Source organism: Trichosurus vulpecula, chromosome 3 (assembly GCF_011100635.1).
Source record: "Trichosurus vulpecula isolate mTriVul1 chromosome 3, mTriVul1.pri, whole genome shotgun sequence".
Lineage (NCBI taxonomy): Eukaryota > Metazoa > Chordata > Mammalia > Diprotodontia > Phalangeridae > Trichosurus > Trichosurus vulpecula.
In genome coordinates, this window is record NC_050575.1 from 39,849,204 (window position 1) to 39,870,961 (window position 21,758).

A 21,758-nucleotide genomic window follows, 5' to 3' on the forward strand; every position below is an offset into this window, starting at 1 on the left:
AAGTATCTCTGAAAACAGCTGCACAAAACCCCAGAAACTTGGGACAGTGTACCCTCCTCTGAGGAAGCTGAACCTTACTTTAACAAAGAGTTAAAAGTCAAGTAATGGCTGCGCTGTTTTCTCTTGTGCACTCCCAGAGCTAGCGGTCCTCACCTCCGAATCCTCAGGCTAGACCTCCTGGCTGGGGAGGAGGCGACGTAGAGAACTCGGAGGACCGAGCGAATCCGAATTCTAGAACATCTGGTGGGGGAAGGGGCTGCGGCGTCGAAAGGGACTGACTTTGAGAAGGGATACTTCAAAGAAAAAAATGCCATTTCAGGTGCTGAATTGAGTTTTCAGCCAGGTACTACCAAGATCTGCTTGCAGGTGTCCGATTCCCATTGTTCCTGTTAAGTTTCTCAGTATTTCAGCTCGCCAAGTTCCATCTGATGCCAACTTTCATTCTTCATCAGTTTCTGACACTGAGCATTCACGAGTACTAATTACAGGGGATCTCAGACAACTTGGAGTCGGACTTGCTAAACTTTTGAGGAAGCGGTTTGGAAAGGACAATGTGATCTTGTCTGACATTAGGAAACCTTCTGATCATGTTTTCTACAGTGGGCCATTTATTTATTCTGATATCTTGGATTATAAGAACCTTCGGGAAATAGTGGTAAACAATCAAATCACATGGCTCATTCACTATAGTGCCCTGCTAAGTGCCGTTGGAGAAGCGAATGTACCATTGGCAAGAAATGTAAATATTACTGGTTTGCATAACATTCTGAACATTGCAACAGAACACAGTCTGCGACTCTTTGTGCCTAGCACTATTGGTGCTTTTGGACCTTGTTCCCCTCGGAACCCAACCCCTGATCTCTGTGTTCAGAGACCTAGAGCCATCTATGGAGTGTCCAAGGTTCATGCAGAGCTCATAGGAGAATATTATCATTATCGGTATGGCTTAGACATCCGGTGCCTGAGGTATCCTGGAATCATTTCCGCTGACTCCCAGCCTGGCGGAGGAACAACTGATTATGCAGTTCAGATTTTCCCTGATGCTATAAGAACTGGCAGGTTTCAGTGTTACCTGAAACCAGACACTCGGCTTCCCATGATGTACATTGATGATTGCCTTAGAGCTACACTGGAAATCATGGAAGCTTCTGCAGATTCTCTCCCCAAGAGAACTTACAACATCAGTGCCATGAGTTTTACCCCTGAAGAACTGGCACAGGAAATTGTCAAGCATGTACCTGAGTTCGAAATCACATACAATATAGACACAGTTCGCCAGGCCATAGCTGATACTTGGCCAATGAATTTTGATGATAGCAATGCACGGAAGGATTGGGGATGGAAACACTACTACGATCTTCCTGAACTAGTGACAACTATGTTCAATTTCTACACTGCTGAGTCCAGAGCTGTTCATGCCAATTAACCAGAAGTAATGGTTACTGAGTCCCCAGGGAATATGAAAGAGAGATTCTGAAATTAGTTTACCATGTTATAAACCTTGTAGCTTGTGCATTATTTGGACTAAAGGATGGTAGTTGGCTCTTGGGTTTAACAATAGCTCACATACTTGCTAGGAGACTTCTCAAACCAACTGCACAGTACTTTTAAAACGTTCTTTTTTTTCTGATTTTATTCTTTATTAGTATTAGTAAAGTATTATTAGGACTTTGAAGGAATTTTTTTAGTCAGAAATATTTTTGAATGAAAGACTAAAGATGTTACAGTTAAATGTGAGTCTATCATTGGGAACTGAGGTGTATTTTTTTTAATTAAGATTTTTTTATTTTTAGTTTGCAACACTCGGTTCCGCATTATTTTGAGTTCCAGATTTTCTTCCCCCCTTCCCTCCCCAAGATGGCATGGAATCTGATATATCTTCTACATATAACTTCGCATTGAACTTATTTACGCAAAAGTCAGGTTGAAAAGGAGAATTGAGACTAATGGGGTGGGGCATGAGAGGGAAGAAACAAAACCAAAAAAGAAAACAAAAACAAAAGAGAAAACAAAAGAAAAAAAAGGAGACCAAACAGTTTGCCTCAATCTGCATTCCATCTCCATAGTTCTTTCTCTGGATGTAGATGGCTCTCTCCCTCGTGGGTCCCTTGGGGTTGTCTTTGGACCTTGTATTGCTGGGAGCAGTGAGGTCTGTTGGGGTTGGTCATCACAGAATCAGTGTATCTGCGGTTGTGTATAGTGTTCTCCTGGTTCTGCTCCGCTCACTCAGCAATAAAGTCCATGTCTTCCCCATTTCTTGTGGCATGGTGGTGTTCCATTACACTCATGTGCCACAGCTTGTTCAGCCATTCCCAGGTGGATGGGCATCCCCTTGATTTCCAGTTCTTTGCTACTACAAAGAGTCTCTATGAATAGTTTTGTTCACATGGGTCCTTTTCCTACTTGTGTGATCTTTTTGGGATGCAGCCCTGGAGGTGGTGTTGCTGGGTCAAAGGGTATGAATGTTTTTATGGCCTTTTGGGCATGGTTCCAAATTGCTCTCCAGAATGGCTGGATTGGTTCACAGCTCCACCAGCAATGTGGCAGTGTCCCAGTTTTCCCACATCCTCTCCAGCATTTGTCATTTCCCTGTTTTGTCATTTTAGCCAATCTGACAGGAGAGATGTGGTGCCTGAGGGTTTTGATTTGCATTTCTCTAATGAGTAGTGATTTAGAGAATTTTTTCATATGCCTATAGATATCTTTGATTTCTTCCTCTGAGGACTGTCTGTTCATATCCTTTGGCCATTTCTCAATTGGGGAATGACTTGTGTTCCTATGGATTTGGCTCAGTTCCCTGTATATTTTGGAGATGGGCCCTTTGTCAGAGATGCTGGTTGTAGGGATTTTCTCCCAATTTTCTGCTTCCCTCCTGGTCTTTGTTGCATTGGATTTTTTTTGTACAAAAACTTTTCAATTTGTAACATTAAACATTAACATTTGTGTGTGTCATGGACCTCTATAGCAGTCAGTCTGGAGAATCTTATCATCCCCTTGTCAGAATCATGGTTTGAAATACCTAAAATAAAATACATAGGAATTAAAAGAAAACCAAAAGCCAAAAAAAAGTCAAGTAATAGGCTAGGAAAACGAGCAAACAATGGAAGAAACTGACTATAGAAAGTTACTATGGTGACAAGGAAGATCAAAACACACAATCAGAAGACAACAAAGTCAAAGCTCCAAATCCAAAGCCTCCCCAAAAAATATAATTGTTGTCAGCCCGTGGAAAAGCTCAAAAAGGATTTCGAAAATCAAGTAACAGAGGTAGAGGAAAAATTGGGAAGAGAAATGAGAGCAATGCAGGAAAGTCATGAAAACTGTGTCAACAGCTTGGTAAAGGAGACACAACCAAATACTGATGAAAATAAAACAGATGAGGCCAAATGGTAAAAGAGATCCAAAGAGCCAATGAGGAGAAGAATGCCTTGAAAAGCAGAATTGGCCAAATGGAAAAGGAGGTCCAAATGCTCACTGAAGAAAATAATTCCTTAAAAATTAGGATGGAAGAAATGGAAGCTAATGACTTTATGAGAAATCAAGAAATTAGAAAACAGAACCAAAAAAATGAAAAAATACAAGACAGTGTGAAATATCTCATTGGATGAACAACTGACCTGGAAAATAGACCCAAGACAGATAACTTAAAAATTACTGTACTATCTGAAAGTCATGATCAAAAAAAGAGCCTAAACATCATCTTTTAAGAACTTATTAAGGAAAACTTCCCTGATATTCTAAAACCAGAGGGTAGTCTATTTCTTCCTGTAGCTCATTTAATTTTTCCTCTAAGAATTTGGATGCTGTACTACTTGGTGCATATATTTTTAGTATTGACATTACTTCATCGTTCATTGTACCTTTTTGCAGAATGTAGTTTCCTTCCTTATCTCCTTTAATTAGATCTATTTTGCTTTTGCTTTGTCTGAGATCAAAATTACTACCTCTGATTTTTTTTAAATTGAGATGAAGCACAATATATTTTGCCCTAGCCTTTTACCTTTATTCTGCATGTATATTTCTGCTTCAAATATTTTTCTTGTAAATAACATATTATAGGATTATGGTTTTTAATCCATTCTGATATATGTGCTTCCATTTATGGGAGAGTTCATCCCATTCACATTCACAGTTATAATTACTGTGTCTTTCTCTCCATTTTATTTTCCCCCATTTGTGCTTTTCTCTCTCTTTTTTTGCTTTCCCTCCTCACAAGTGTTTTGCTTCTGACCACTGTCTCCCTTAATCTGTCCTCCCTTCTATCAGCTACCTTCCCTTTTCTTTCTCCTTTCTGCTTCTACTTCCTAGAGAGTAAAATAGATTTCTCTGCCCAAATGAGTGTGTATGTTATTCCTGCTTTGAGCCAAATCCTATGAGTGTGAGTTCAAATAATGTTTGCCTTTCTCCCTTCTTTCTTTCTACTGTAATAGGTTTTTGCGCCTTTTCATACAATGTAATTTACCATTTTCTGGCTCTTCCTTTCCTTTTCTTTCAGTGCAATCTTTTTTTCACCCCTTAATTCATTAATTTTTATCATCACATCAAAGTCAACTTATACCCATTCCCTCTATCTATACCCCTTATAAATGTCATAATAAATATATAGTTCTCAAGGGTTACAATTATCATCTTTCCATGTAGGGATGTAAACAGTTTACCCTTATTGAATGACATGGATTTTTTTCCTTTCCTGTATACCTTTTTATGCCTCTCAAGTCTTGTATTTGATGATCAAATTTTCTGTTCAGCTCTGGTCTTTTCATCAGGAAGGTTTGTAAGTGCCCAATTTCATTGAATATCCATCTTTTCCCCTGAAAGATTATGCTCAATTTTACTTGGTAGTTGATCATAGGATATAATCAAAACTCCTTTGCCTTGAGAAATATCATATTCCATGCCCTCTGATAATTTAACATAGAAGTTGCTATATATTGTGTAATCGTAACTGTGATTCTATGATATTTAAATGGTTTCTTCCTGGCTGCTTGCAGCATTTTCTCCTTGACCTGATAATTCTAGGATTTGATTACAGTATTCCTGGCAGTTTTCATTTTGGGATCTCATTGAGGAGGTGATCAGTGGATTCTTTCAATGACTATTTTACCTTCTGGTTCTAGGACCTCAGGGCAGTTTTCTTTGATAATGTTTTGAAAGATGCTGTGCAAGCTCTGTTTTTGATCATGGCTTTCAGGTAGACCAATCATTTTAAAATTATCTCTTCTGGATCTATTGTCCAAGTCAGTTGTTTTTCTAATGAGGTATTTTTGTCGTTTTCTTTTATTTTTTCATTCTTTTGATTTTCTTTGACTGATTCTTGATATCTCATAAAGTCATTAGCTTCCACTTGCCCCATTCTAATTTTTAACAAATTGTATTTTCAGTTAGCTTTTTTAAACCTCCTTTTCTATTTGGTCAATTCTACTTTTTAGGGAGTTGTTTTTTCAGTGTATTTTTTCCCATTTGTCCAAAGATTTTTTTTGGAGGGGGGAGGGCAGGGCAATTGAAGCTAAGTGACTTGCCCAAGGTCACACAGCTAGTAAGTGCTTGACACACTTACTTATTGTCTGAGGTCAGATTTCAAATCAAGTCCTCCTGACTCCGGGGCCTGTGTGCTACCTAGATGCCTCAAAGGTATTTTTTAAGGAATTATTTTCTACAATCAATTTTTGTCCTTCCTTTTCCAAGCTACTGACTCTCTCTTGCTTACCTCTCATTTCTTTTCCCATTTTTTCTACTTCTCTTATTTGACTTTTAAAATCCTCCTTGGGGGCAAACCCAGGATGGCAGAGTAAAAGTAGGGACTTACTTCAGCTCTCCCTGAAACCTTTCCACATGCCTGTAAAAATGACTCTAAACAAATTCTAGAGCTACAGAAACCACAAAAAGACAGAGTGAAACAAATTTCCAGCCCAAGGCAATCTGGAAAGTCAAGAGGAAAGGTCTATCACACTGGGCTTGGAGCAGAGCACAGTTCAGCATGTGATGTGCAGGCATAGACAGGGTGGGAGTAGGCCTCAGGGGACTGAATCAGGGCCTGCTTTGGTGGTTTCCAGACTTTTCAACCCACAAATGCCAAAGAAAACATAGAATGTCAGTGGGAAAACTCTGTTGGACCTGGATGAGAGAGGGAGGCAATCCAGCCCCAGCCTGGGGCAGCAGAGGTGGCAGTGGTGGCAGCAGCAGCAGTAGCAGATTCCAGAGCCCAAGGCCCACAGACAGTGGGGGATCAAGTTGCTGATCAGAAGGGGATTACAGGGATCTCTTTGCTGGCACTAAGGCAGGATTCTCTTGCCTTGCCCTGCTTGGATCTGGGCCACAGTCCTGCATGGTGTTCCTGAGGTAAGGAGGAGCACTGGTGTGGCAGAGCTTGTGGCAGCTGTGGAGAGAGAATTCTCCTCATAGTTCCAAGGCAGAAAAGATTACTTGTAGTCACTCACAGACCAGAGCACAGACCAGGAGATGAGTAAACAACTCTCCTTTGATCACCTGGAAAAACTGAAAACTTACAAGTCCCTAGAAGTATCTCTGAAAACAACTGCACAAAACCCCTGAAGCTTGGGATAGTGAACTCTCCACTCAGGAAAAAGAGTCCTATCTTGACAAAGAGCTCAAAAGTCAGGCAATTTGTGGGGGAAATGAGCAAATAGCACAAAAAATCTCAGACTATAGAACCTAACTTTGGTAACAAAGAAGATCAAAACATACGACCAGAAGAAGACAACAAATTCAAAGCTCCTACATCCAAAGCCTACAGGAAAAATATGAATTGCTTGCAAGGCCATGAAAGAGCTCAAAAAGGATTTTGAAAATCAAGGAAAAATTGGGAAGAGAAATGAGAGTGATGCAAGAAAATCATGAAAAATGAATCAATGGCTTGTGAAAGAAGATCCAAAAAATGCTGATGATAATAACACCTTAAAAAATAGACTAACCCAAATGGAAAAAGAGCTCCAAAAAGTCATAAGGAGAAGAATGCCTTAAAAAGCAGAACTGGCCAAATGGAAAAGGAGATCAAAAAGCTCACTGAAGAAAATAATTCCATAAAAATTAGAATGGAGCAAATAGAAGCTAATGACTTAAGAAATCAAGAAATTATAAAACAAAACCAAAAGGATGAAAAAGTAGAAGACAGTGTGAAAAATCTCATTGGAAAAACCACTGACCTGGAAAATAGATCAGGAGTGATAATTTTAAAATGATTGGAGTACCTGAAAGCCATGATCAAAAATGACATGATCTTTCAAGAAATTGTCAAGGAAAACTGCCCTGATATTCTAGAGCCAGAGGGGAAAATAGAAATTGAAAGAATTCACTGATCACCTCTTGAAAGAGATCCCAAAAGGAAAACTCCTAGGAATATTGTAGGCAAATTTCAGAGTTCCCAGGTCAAGGAGAAAACGTTGCAAGCAGCCAGAAAGAAACAATTTGAGTATTATGGAAACACAATCAGGATAACACAAAATCTAGCAGGTTCTATATTAAGGGATCAGAGGGCTTGGAACGATATTCTGGAGGTCAATGGAGCTAGGATTAAAACCAAGAATCACCTACCCAGCAATTATGAGTATAATACTTCAGGGGCAAAATGGATATTCAATGAAATAGAGGACTTTCAAGCACTCTTGATGAAAAGACCAGAGCTTAATAGAAAATTTAACTTTCAAATACAAGAATCAAGGGAAGCATGAAAAGGAAAACAGGAAAGACAAATTATAAGGGACTTTTTAAAGTTGAACTGTTGAACTGTTTACCTTCCTACATGAAAAGATAATATTTGTAACTCATGAGATCCTTCTCAGTATTAGGGTAGTTGGAGGGAATATATATATCTATATCTATATATATCTATAGATATAGATATATATAGATAGATAGAGATAGAGATAGAGATAGATAGATAGATAGATATAGATATAGATATAGAGATAGATAGATAGATATAGATATAGATATATAGAGAGAGCACGCACACAGGGTGAGTTGAATATGAAGGGATGATATCTAAAAGATAAAATTAAGTAGTAAAAGAAGAATATATTGGGAGAAGGAGAAAAGGAGAGACAAAATGGGGTAGATTATCTCACATAAAAGAGGCAATAAAAAGCTTTTATAATGGAGGGGAAGAAGGGAGAGGTGAAACAGAATGAGTGAAACTTACTCTCATTGGATTTGGCTTAAAGATGGAATAACATACATGCTCAATTGGGTATTTTACTCTAAATGAAAGTAGAGGAGAAGGGGATAAGAAGGCGCTGATAATAGAAAGGAGGGCAGATTGGGGAAGGGCAAACATTTTTGAAAAGAAACAGGGTCAAAGAAGAAAATAGAATAAATGGGGGTCAGGATAGGATGGAGGGAAATATAGTTTGTCTTACACTACATGATTGCTGTGGAAGTGTTTTGCATAACTATACATGTATAACTTACATTTAATTGTTTCCCTTCTCAATGAGAGTGGGTAAGGAGGGAGGAAGAATGTGGAATTCAATGTTTTAAAAACAAATGTTAAAAAAATTTTTACATGCAACTGGGAAATAGGACATACAGGCAATTGAGTATAGAAATCTATCTTCCCTACATGAAAGTAAAGTGGAAGGTGATAAGGGGGGGTGACATAATAGAAGGAAGGGCAGACTGGGGGAAGGGGTAATCAGAATCCATGTCATCCTGGGGTGAGATGGGGGGAGAGATGGGGAGAAAATTTGGAGCTCAAAATCTTGTGGAAATGAATGTTGAAAGCTAAAAATAAATAAATTGACAAAATAAAAAAAAATTTAAATCCTTCTTGAGCTCTTCCGAGAAGACTTTTTGGGTTTTCACTTCATATTTGGGTTTCAGTTCACATTGGCCTTTGAGGTTTTGGATGTCAGTGTATTGACATTGTCCTCTTCTGAGTTTGTGTTTTGATCTTCCCTGTCCCCATAGAAACATTCTATGATCAGTGTTTCTTTTTGCTCATGCTGTTTGCCTATTTCCTGGCTTTTAAAGTTGAGCTTTCCTGCAGGAGCACAGGAGGCACTGTGCTGGGAGCAAGGGTCTTGGTCACTTGCTCTGCTTTGTGTGCTGGAGCCCAAGTGCTGGCAGCTGGGAGCTCTAGGGGTCTGACAGCTTACCTGGTGGTGAGCTCGTGGTGTCTGGTGTTTGCTGAGGCCAGGCAGGGATTTTCTGCATGTCCACAGGGCTGCAATGAAACACAGAGAAGTTTGGTTTCTGGAAGATGCCTGCCTCCCCAAGGATGCACCAGAACACAAAGAAGTCTGGACACTGGAGAACACTTACCCTCCTGGGGCTGCATTGAATTGAATGGAGGTGCACTGCTGGAGGACATGTGCCCATGTGTGGGTGCACATTCTCCTTGCTATGCTAAGGCATGTGGGGGGTCCGGGCATTGGTGTTTGCCTGCTTCACCACCCTTGGGCTCAGGATCTCTTGCTGGTTTGCTGAGGTAGGGCTTGTTGCCAGCTTGCTGGGGTCATTTCTGTACTGGAAAGCACTCCCCTTTTATGTGAAAAAATTTTTACATTGGGTCTACTCAGCACAGCAGCAGCCCTTCTTCCTCCACAGTGGTCAGCTACGACCCCCAACTCCCCAGCAACCATGTCGAAGGGACCGTCAGTTGGCATTGATCTTGGCACCACTTACTCCTGTGTGAGAGTCTTCCAACATGGAAAAGTGGAGATCATTGCTAATGACCAAGGAAACAGGACCACCCCAAGCTATGTCGCCTTCACCGACACTGAACATTTAATCGGTGATGCTGCAAAGAATCAAGTTACAATGAACCCCACCAACACAGTTTTTGATGCCAAACGCCTGATTGGTCACAGATTTGATGATGCAGTTGTACAGTCAGACATGAAGCATTGGCCCTTCATGGTGGTGAATGACACAGGCAGGCCTAAGGTCCAAGTAGAGTACAAAGGGCAGACCAAAAGTTTCTATCCAGAAGAAGTATCTTCTATGGTCTTGACCAAGATGAAAGAAATTGCTGAAGCTTACCTTGGGAAGACTGTCACAAATGCCGTGGTCACAGTACCAGCCTATTTCAATGATTCCCAACGCCAGGCCACCAAAGATGCTGGAACCATCACTGGTCTCAATGTGCTCCGAATCATCAATGAGCCAACTGCTGCTGCTATTACTTATGGCTTGGACAAAAAGGTTGGTGCTGAGAGAAATATGTTGATCTTTGACCTTGGAGGTGGTACTTTCGATGTTTCTATTCTTACCATTGAGGATGGCATCTTTGAGGTCAAGTACACAGCTGGGGTGGAGAGGACTTTGACAACAGAATGGTCAACCATTTCATTGCTGAGTTCAAGTGAAAACACAAGAAGGACATCAGTGAGAACAAGAGGGCTGTTTGCCACCTTCGCACCACTTGCAAGCGTGCTAAGCATACCCTCTCTTCCAGTACCCAGGCCAGTATTGAGATTGACTCCCTCTATGAAGGTATCAACTTCTATACATCAACCACCCGAGCCCACTTCGAAGAGCTGAATGCTAATCTCTTCCATGGCACACTGGACCCTGTGGAAAAGGCCTTGACAGATGCCAAGCTAGATAAATCACAGATTCATGACATCATCCTGGTGGGTGGTTCTACTCGAATCCCCAAAATCCAGAAGCTTCTGCAAGATTTCTTCAACGGCAAAGAACTCAACAAGAGTATCAATCCTGATGAGACTGTTGCTTATGGTGCAGCTGTCTAGGCTGCCATTTTGTCTGGAGATAAATCTGAGAATGTGCAGGACTTGCTGCTGTTGGATGTCACTCCTCTTTCCCTTGGAATTGAAACTGCTTGTGCAGTTATGACTGTTCTGATCAAACGTAATGCCACCATCCCCACCAAGCAAACACAGACCTTTACCACCTATTCAGACAACCAGCCTGGTGTGCTTATTCAGGTTTACGAAGGTGAGAGAGCAATGACAAAGGACAACAAACTTCTTGGCAAACTTGAGCTCACAGGAATTTCTCCAGCACCCAGGGGTGTTCCTCAGATTGAAGTAACTTTTGACATTGATGCAAATGGCAGCCTCAATGTTTCAGCTGTGGATAAGAGCACAGGCAAGGAGAACAACATCGCCAAGGACAAAGGACGTCTGAGCAAAGAAGACATTGAGCGTATGGTCCAGGAGGCTGAGAATTACAAGGCTGAGGATGAGAAGCAGAGAGACAAGGTGTCTTCTAAGAATTCTCTGGAATCTTATGCTTTCAATATGAAGACCACCATAGAGGATGAGAAACTGCAAGGCAAGACTGGGGATGAAGACAAACAGAAGATCCTTGACAAATGTAATGAAATAACCAACTGGCTGGGTAAGAACCAGACTGCTGAGAAGGAAGAATCTGAGCATCAGCAGAAAGAATTGGAGAAGGTCTGCAACCCCATCATTACTAAGCTGTACCAGAGTGCAGGGGGCATGCCAGGAGGCATGCCTGGTGGGTTCCTAGGGGGTGGAGCAGCCCCGTCTGGAGGTGCTTCTTCTGGACCCACCATTGAAGCAGTCGACTAAACACACCAGAAGAAAGAGCATTCCACGCAGCTTTCCAAAAATTGAAGGACTCAAATTTGTAGCCAAGGCAGTAGCAGTTTAAAAGTAACATTTAAGCTACTGTGTAAATCTGGGCATTCTGAATACTTGAATGTGTGCGAGGGAGAGAAGTGAACAACATTGCACTTTTTCAGTACTGTAAACAAGTGGAAATGCAATTCTTGTCCTGGAGAATAAAATCTATTTAAATTGGCACCATAAAAAATTTTACATTTAACCAGGGAAAAATGAAATAGTAAGTAGAAAGTTAAAAGAAAAATAAAATGAATTTTGTAACATTATAAAGAACATGTGGAGTCCCAAAGAAAAGTTATAGGATGATACCTCCCCCCATTCCCTTATAGAGAAGATGGACTATGAGTATAGAACATTGCATACAGTATCTAATTTTTAGGTATAAGGATCAGTTTTGCTGATTTTCATCTCTTCATTTTTCTTTTAAAAAATTCTTTGTAATATGAGATGACCTTCTGAGGAATAAGGGAAGGGATATGGGAGGAAATTTAGGTGATATAAAAACAAAAGACAGCAATAAAGTCTTTTAAAATTTTGATAATAAAAATGGAATGAAATCAATGTATTTATTGTACTTGAGAAAACACCCAACCATCTTGGTCATTGCTTTTTGCCCACCTTGAGAAAGTCTTAGACCCTTCCTCATGGAGGAAGCTTATAGTTTGTATAACTCTGACCTACATACATCCATTTCCCTTAAATTAGAGTGGGTCCCATGCTTGTTACTTAAAAAGAAAAAAAAACATACAACAAAGTAATCATGGTATTTTTCATAAGGAAGATTTTCATTATATTTGTCCCAATTTATTTTATTTTTTAATAGATTCCAAAAGTGAACATATCTGGCTATACCTTGCTATAAAGAACAAATAATGTCATGAATGCTACTCTGAGGCACCATCTCTCTCAGCCTCCTCTCCCCTCTGATAAGAGGACCTGAGGATAGAATAACAAACTCCTCTCAATGCCTTTCTTTATGGAGGAAAGCAACTGAACTTTCAACTCGCTCCACTTTTCATCTGCTCTCTTTCTAGTTTCTACTGCATGGAACAATATGTTCCTGCACTGGGTAGCCCTTCTCATTCCCCTTTTCACTGCCTTCTGCCTCCTATTGCTGTGTGTGTGTGTGTTTTTTTATCTTCTTCAGATGGTAGCTCCCTGAGGGCAGGAACTGCCTTTCTTTTTAGTAATTATATCACCAGTGCACAGTGCCTGGCCCATAGTAGGTGCTTAATAATTTTAATTGGATTGGATCAGAATTTCATATAATACACTAGGCAGGTTGTACTAGTTCCCTCCTGTCACTGAATTTATGAACATTTTCTAAAATTGTCTGTGTATTTTAAAGCCAAATTGCGTAAGTATTTGCTCTATTTTGATTGTTGTCATATAGTAGTGAAGGGGTTGTATAAGTAAAGCCAATCATAGTAATTGGTAGCACCCCTCTTGGCCCATTCTACCAACTACTGGAGGTTGGATTCCCATGGTGTGGTGAATATTTTTCCTTTCAGAGTTCTAGGGGTAACCTAGAGAAGTTGCATCTTCAAATACTATTGTTATGCTCTTTCTAATGTTAAGCAACCATTTGGGATCAATAAGCTTTTAAAAACGAATATTTACTGAGAAGTTATAGTAAATTCCAAAGTTACCAAAATATCCAAAGCAGGAATGTTTTCTCCCTTCTGTAAGCCCACAGGCCCTGGGAAGAGTAGACCCAAACTTCAATTGCAAGGGTGGTCAGGCATATGTGTAGAACACATAGGCCAAAAGCTGTCTCATGACTTCTGAAAGTCCTTTGCTTGGAATTCCCACAGTTTGCTTCTTGGTGCAGCATTGCTAATGGCAGTTACTACCTTGTGCAGTGGTGGTAGCTCCTTATAGTATTCAGCGTGTTGGTTCATGGGTAAATCTACTGCTGGGCAGGGTCCAGAAAGTCATTTCTTAGGGCTGATTCTTCACTGAACTCAGCTACTGCTGCTACTAGTTCTGCTGGCTTCTGCTACCATTTTCAGGTGTCGAGGACTCTAACCATTTGAAACAATTCTAGATACTCATTAACTTAAGATCTTAAAAGAAGCAACATAAGAGATACAAAAGAAACCAAAGGCCCATATATTAATGGACACATGGCAATGCAGTGAGAGATAGGGCTGCCTTCTTCTCGATTGTAACAACAGTATTGCTAGCAGCTGCTGTGGAGTTGAAAGACCAACACAGGACCAACAACAAGAGCACACAGGAGGACTGCTAGCACAGGTTCTTGGATCTGCTTTTCTAAGGAAAGCAACTTTAAGGGGTTAACATCTCACTTTAATCAAACACACATATATCATCTACTTATTTCTGGGGGAAAAGTCAGCACCCTGAGCTTCAGAGGAAATACAAATATAAATTGCAAACAGAAAATATTAACAGAGCAAATAACACAAACCAGCAGACAGGCTTCTAGCTAGCTGTCTTAACATTTCAATGTATAGTTACCAGAAAGAGAAGCACTAAAGCCGGAGGTGGGGGTGCTGCTTCAATGGCTACCCAGAGTCTCATCGCCAATGAGTGTCAATGAGTGTGCCCCCAAAGGCAAAATGCTAACCTCTGGTTTATATATACTTCTTCAGGGTCAAAAGGCCTCACAACCATGTGACTCAAACCCACGTGACTTAGGCCTTCTTGTGACTTAAATGTTACAACCATTTGACTCAAATCCATGTGAACTAGGCCTTCCCTTGACATAAGCAGGTCATAGAAGACTCCCAATTCAATCAAAGATTCCTTAGTGCTGAGAAGCATTCCAAAACAAGGATGACAAAAAATCCACTTTGCTTGCTGTTACATTTGAAAAGCAAAACTCATCAAACGAACTTGATTTCCTCAGCATTCCAAAAGAGAAAACAGTAAAAAAAAAAAATCCCACCCTAATTACCATAACATTTGCTAGTGGGGTAAGGAGGGACACTAGACACTAAAACTGCCAGGGAAGAGAGGTAAAGATCAGCTAATCAAACCTTATAGATGAACCCTCAGTTCCAATTCCTCAGCCAATTAGAGGACCCTTGTCACCATGGCACTAGTTTCTCAGTTACTCATGGCCATAAGTAGGTTCAAGCCTCCAAACATTGAATTAGAAACAGAAAGGAACCACTGTGCATACTCTCTATTATAGGCAAATCTATGCATGCTTAAAGGACTAGTTCGTTTCCTTGACGTGTCACACACCCCCCCATTACATATTTGTTTAACACAATAATTCATTCAGGCTGTGTTGCAAAACTGGATTACCTTTGTGCTCTGAATTAGACCTATGGTTATTTTAATCTTTCCAAATTCAGCAATCAATCCTCATGTGACATCAATTTCATGCTTCCCTGTGCAAAAATTGGCAGCCAACATGTAGTTAGGGTCAGTTTATGTTCATTATAACATTGTGTGTTACAGAATGATTTCTAAACATATGGTAGTAATGGCTCTATTTTTGTCCATTATTTAATCTCTTTTCTCATGGGAATGTATCTTAACTTACCATAGTGATCTCAGTTTTGTTCATTGCATTATTTGTGCCATTTAGTGGGATTTTCATGCATAGGCAAAAGATTATATGACCCAGTAAAAAGGACAGAAAAAAAGAAATGAGAAATCAGCAAGCCAAATGTCTAGAAAGATGTTATTTTCTTATCATCTGCATTGTTATTCAAATGGTAAATTTCCCACACCACATTTCCAGAAAAGGCCAACATGAAACAGTAACACATCATTTTACTAATTGATGAAATTTTCCCACCTCCATCACCCCAAACAGATTTTATTTGAAAAATTAAAAGGATCCTCATTTTGACACAATAAATCTGAAATGTTTAGTTTAAACCCCGTAACTCAGAAAAATAAGGTAGCTAATTTGTAAGGAAAGCTGCTGCTAATGAGTATAAAAGCCTTCACTCCCCCTAGCAGAAAAAAAAAAAAAACAGAAAAAAAATACAGGAAATACAGAATTTCTGGACAAATGTTTATTTTAGGCTGGATCATTATGCTCATGATGGCATAATTGCCAAGTGAAAGTGAGTACCTTTCTTCTGCAGAACAATGCAGATTGGGGAGTCTCTCATTCATGGGCACTTTTTACTGTGTTATTGCCCATACTGCATGTGGAAAAGTTTTGTGGGTCAGATTGTACCATAATCTGCCTGAAGTATTGGACACAGAAAACACTGGAGAGGTAGATACTTATAATCATGTCACAAGGTCTTAAGAACAACACCTTCTAAGTGTTTCCCTATTCTCTTGGGAGTTCCTATGTCAGAGGTCATGTGTAAGAATTGGTAATGTAGACATGCTACTTCCAATCTCCGTCTTATATGTCATGTGTGAACCTTTCCCTCATCATCCCAGGCAAAAATGATTTATATCTCAGAGATTATTGTCCTTCACTTACATGATATTTAACACACAGTAAATACGCTATAGTTATTTGTGTAAATACTTTACCACCTTAACTAAATTGCATGTATATGAAAATGAAGGCTATGAGTTCTATATTTTTTATATCTCGTAGTCTTGCTTCCACTGAGATCTCAAATGTTTCTGGAGTAAATGAATAAAAATGGAAAAATAAACATCACACAGAATTATTAATATCTTCAAGAATAACTTAAGTGGTAGAAAAGAAAGCAATTTCATTAAGTTAGTTGATCACAACAAGATGAGTAAATATGGCTAATAAATTAGAAAAGTGGTTAAGACCAAATACAGTGAAATTATTTCAGTTTAGAACCACTAAAAAGGGAAAACATTTTAAATTTATCTCCTCTAAGATAAGCCCTTCTATATTTAGCTTTGATCTCATTCCTCTCCCATTTTCTCCAGAAGAATGCTGCCACAATCATCCCTTCTCTCACTAAGTGTCAACCTTTACTTGTTCTTTCCCTGTTATATTCAAAAATGCCTAAGTATCCTCCATCCTTAAAATCTTTACTAGGCTCAAGCTATTACCCTACATCTCTCCTTCATTTCTCAGCCAAATTCCTAGATAAACCTGTCTATATTCATCACTTCTCCTTTCACTCACTGCTCAATCCTTTTAAATTTGTCTTCTCAACTCTTAAATCAACTGAAATTGCTCTCTCCAAAGTTACCAGTTATTTCTTAATTGCCGAATTTCTTAGTCTTTTCCAGTTTTCATTTTTCTTGACATCAAAGTAGCACTTGACAACCTATTCCTCCTACTCTTCTTTCTGGGTTTTCATAACATAACTGTCTCTTGGTTTTTCTCCTATATATCTGAATATTTCTTCTAAGGCTCCTGTCCTGAGTCTCTACGGTGGCCACTAGCTGTGGGTGCACCCCAAAGTTTTGTCCTTAGCTCTTTTCTATGTATATATGTTCTTACTTGGCAAACATCATCACTGTGCATGAATTTAATGGGGCAGTTAGGTGGTGGAGTGAATAAAGTGCTGGACCAGGAGTCAGGAAGACCTGAGTTTATAATCCTGCATTAAACACTTACTAGTTACAGTGACTCTGGACAAGTTACCTTGCAAGTTTGTTACAAGTTTGCTTGCCTCAGTTTCTTCATCTGTAAAATAGGGATGATAAGAACACCTCCTACTGCCCAGGGTTGGTTGAGGATCAAGTGAGATAATATTTATAAAACTCTTAGCACAGGGCCTGGTATATAGTAAGTACGATAAAAATGCTAGCCATTGTTATTATTAATATTATTAATTTCTAAGCCTATTATTACTAGATCTAGATGGTCTCTGCATGCTTATAATGACTACCCAAATTATACTTTCTAGAATCTTATTGGGGTCTTTGTCATATGCATGGCCTACTCCTCCCACTCTATCCTCCATGTTCATCCTCTTCCTCTTTGTTCCCTAATAAATCCATTTTCCCTTTCTTTTCCTTTTTGGAAACTATTTTTTGATGTTTTCTGTTTCTTATGTCACCATAGTATCACCTGTATTTCTCCCCCTTTGTCTCTCCAAGAGCCATTCCATATGACAAGTAGTGGGGGGTGGCAATTAGAAGGGAGAAACGAAATCAGCACAACTGGTCCGTATGTTGAAAAAGTTCTAAAACATGTGCAATATGTAACACCTGTGGATAGACTGGGGATGTCTTCTCTCATCTCTTCATTCAAGTTCTGCATTATTTTATACTTTTGTTAAATTTACTTTCTTTTTTTCATGTTTTTTATTAACACTGTCATAGTTGCTATGTATAGTGTTTTCTTGGTGCTGCTTGCTTCACTCTGCTTTAGTTTATGTAGATCTTTCAATGCTTTGAATTCATCACACATATCTTTTCTTACAATGCAGTAGTATTCCATTTCATTCATGTATGATGATTTGCTTAGTCATTCCCCAATTGATGGGCATCTACTTTGTTTCCAATGCTTAGCTATCACAAAAAAGTACTGCTATAAATATTTTGAAGTAGGTAGAATTTTTTTCCCTTATCAATGACTTTCTAGGGGTATATGTCCAGTAACAGCCATTTTATTTACATAGTTCAAAATTGACTTCCAAAATGGTTGTACCAATTCTCAGCTCCATCAGTAATGTATCAATGTTGTTGCTGTTTTTTGTCCTTTGCTTTCAAAGAGGATCGGTGACATCACAAACATAATGTCATGATTTGTGCATGAATTGGACTTGAGTGAGGCAGAGCTGTGAAAAGTTGTCAGCTTTGCTCTTTCCCCCAGAGCTATCAGAGCTCAGTGGCAAGAAGACAAAGGTCAAGATGACTGGTGATGGCCCAGGATACAGTGGGTTACCATTCCCAGGTCTGTTTGTCAGTGGTGGCCCCACCCATTCAATGACCAAGAGCTAGGTAAGAATTGAGACAAAAAATGGGCCAATTAATCATAAAAAAGATATAAATCTAGGCAGAGAAGACACTCAGAGTTTCTGGTCAGAATGGGAAACAATTGCTATTTATTCATTCTAAATTGTCAAAACCTAAACAATGTGCTATAGATATTTCTGGGACCCATGACGGAAGAGTAAGCAGTAAATTGCTGTAGCTCTCCCATATTCACCTCCAAATAACCATAAAACAGCACCTCAGAACAAATATTAGAACGGAGAAAAGATGAGCAGCCTTTTAGCCTGGGCCACTAGGAGGATGAGGAAGAAAGGTATGTCTCACTTGGGTAAAAGGAGAGCATAGCCCAGGAGAGGAAGCATCCCAGCATGCCAACAGCAAGGCTGACCTCAACAAACCAGGGGGAGATCCTGAGCCACAGTGTGGTGGAGCAGGCAAACTCCAGCACAAGGACTGCAACATGCCTCAGCATAGCCAGGGGAATCAGAAGAGTCCAACTCTGAGAACCATCATCTGTTTTAGCACAGCTAGGGGATGGAGCATCCTCCACGGCTGGGACTCTACTTGCTTCAGTGCTACTCAGTGCAGGCAGACATCTTCTAGCAGTAGGACCTCTGAATGCTTCAGTATTGCCTGCACAACTTCCTATAACAATCAGACCTCCAGGTGCTTCAGCACCACCAAGGGCAAACAGATATTCTCCAGTGGCTGGACCTCAATGTGGTTCACCATTGCCCCTCACAGATGTTCTATAGCAGCTGGATCTCCATGCACCTCAGCACAGTCCAGGGAAATAAGACATCCCCTGGTGGCCAAACCTCCACAGGCTTCAGTGTAGGCCCCTGGGAAATGCAAAAATCTCTATTGGGCCTCATAACATGCCAGACACTACCTCCTATGGCCTCCAGTAGCACCAGCCACCCCCTACCCCAACCTCTCAACACAGCACCAGGCACAAAGGTCTCCTGTGGGTCTTAGGGCAACACCACTGTAGCAGCAGGTAAACAGTCAGGGACTGCAGCCACTGGCACAAGATTCCTGAAACAGGATCCCTTCTGTCCTTGGAACAGAGATAAAATTTAAAAGAAAGGAATAAAGCTAAAAAAAAAGAGCAAAAAATAATTTGACCATAGAAAGTTATTATGGTGACAAGGAAGACCAAGACACAAACTCAGAAGAGGACAATGTCAAAACACCCATGGGAAAAACCCCAAAGGAAAATGGGAAGTGGTCTCAAGCCCAGAAACAACTTATGGAAGAGCTCAAAAAGGAGTTTTAAAATCATATAAGAGACTTAGAAGAAAAATTGAGAAAAGAAATGAGAGTGATGCAAGAGAATTTTGAAAAAAGACTTGAGTTTGGAAAACTGCTTAAAAAGTAAACTTGGCCAAATGGAATAGGAGATGCAAAAATTCACCGAAGAAAACAGCTCCCCAGAGAGCACAGTCAGCCCAACGGAAAAGAAAGTACAAAATCTAATTGAGGAAAACCACACCTTAAAAGTTAGAACTGAGAAAGTGGAAGCTAATGAATCTATGAGACATCAAGAATCAATCAAACAAAACCAAAGGAATAAAAAAATGGAAGAGAATGTAAAATACTTCATGGGAAAAACAAGTGACCCAGAAAATATATTCAGGAGAGACAATATCAGAATCATTGGATTACCTGAAAGTAATCATCAAAAGGGGGATATGGATAGCATCTTACGAGAAATTATCAAGGAAAACTGCCTTGATGTTGTAAAACCAGAATGGGCAAAATTGACATGGAAAGAATCCACTGATCATCCCAAGAAAGAGGCCCCAAAATAAAAATTCCAAGAAACATTATAGCCAAATTTCAGAACTATCAGGTCAAGAAAAAATACAAAAAGTGGCCAGAAAGGAACAATTCAAATATTAGTGAGTCACAATCAGGATCGCAGATGACCTGACAGCTGCAACATTAAAGGACTGGAGGTCATACAGCATGGTATCCTGGAAGTCAAAGAAGCTAGAACTACAACCAAGAATCACTTAACCTGATAAAATTCAGTATAATACATCAAGGGGAAATGGTCATTTGATGAAATTGAAGGATTTCAAGCTTTCACAAGAAGGCCAAAATTAAATTAAAAATTTGACCTTCAATATCAAGCCCCAAGAGAAGCATAAACAGGTAAAAATGGCAAAGAAGACATAATGCATTCAATAGAGCTAAACTATTACATCCCTACATGGGAAGATGATGCTTATAACTCTTAAAATTGTATCACTAACAGTCCAGATATAAGGAATATACATAGACAGGAATAGGGTAAACTGGAAAGAATGACATAAAAATTAAGGGATGAGAGAGTATAAAGGGTGCAGAAGGAAGTGAGAGGCAAAATGGGAAAAATTATTTCACATGAAGAGGTGAGAAAATACCTTTTATAATAGAGGGGAAGAAGGGAGGGTGGGTGATTGCATCACTTGAACCTTAATCTCAACAGTATTGGCTCAAAGAGGGAATAATACACACAATCAACTGAATAGAGAAATCTATCTTACCCAACAGAGAAGTAGGACAAGAGGAGATTAAGTAAAGGGTGGGGGACTGACATAAGGGAGGGTAGATCAGGGGAAGTGGTAGACTGAAGTAAAACACTGGTGAGGTGGGAAAGGTGAAAGGACAGAGAAGACAAAACAGAGGAAGAATAGGATGAAAGGAAATACAGTTAGTAATCATAACTGTGAATGTGAATGTGATAAACTCTCCCATAAAATAAAAGCAGATAGCAGAATGGATCAAAAACCAGAATCCCACAATATGTCATTTGCAAGAAACACACCTGAAGCAGAGAGACACACACAGAGTAAGGACAAGGAGCAGGAGGAGAATCTATTATGCTTCAGATGAAAGTAAAAACAAAAACAAAAAATGGGTAGCAATCCGGATCTCAGAAAAAGTAAAAGCAAAAAATACGTCTGCTTAAAAGGGATAAGGAAGGAAACTACATCTTGCGTAAAGGTACCATAGACAATGAAACAATATCAATAATAAACAAATGTGTGCCAAATGACATAGAATCCAAATTCTTAAAGAGAAGTTCAATGAATTATAGGAAAAAATAGACAGCAAAACAAACCTAGTGGAGTACCTCAACTATCCCATCTCAGAACTTGAAAAATCCAACCATGAAATTAACAAGAAAGAATCTAAGGAGGTAAATAGAGTATCAGAAACATTAGATATGACAGACCTTTGGAGGAAAAGTGAATAGTTACAAAAAGGAATATGCTTTCTCTCAGCAGCACATAGCACCTAAACAAAACCTAACCATGAAATGTAACACCACAACCTCTCAAAGGCAGAAATATTAAAAATATTCTTTTCAGATCG

The 21,758-nt window shown here is 39.5% G+C and overlaps 2 pseudogenes; both read left to right on the forward strand.

Annotated features, from left to right (window-relative positions):
• Positions 1–307: 307 nt before the first annotated feature.
• On the forward strand, positions 308–1,508 carry LOC118844849 (annotated as a pseudogene).
• An 8,089-nt stretch (positions 1,509–9,597) lies between these two features.
• LOC118844282 lies at positions 9,598–11,519 on the forward strand (annotated as a pseudogene).
• Positions 11,520–21,758: the final 10,239 nt, after the last annotated feature.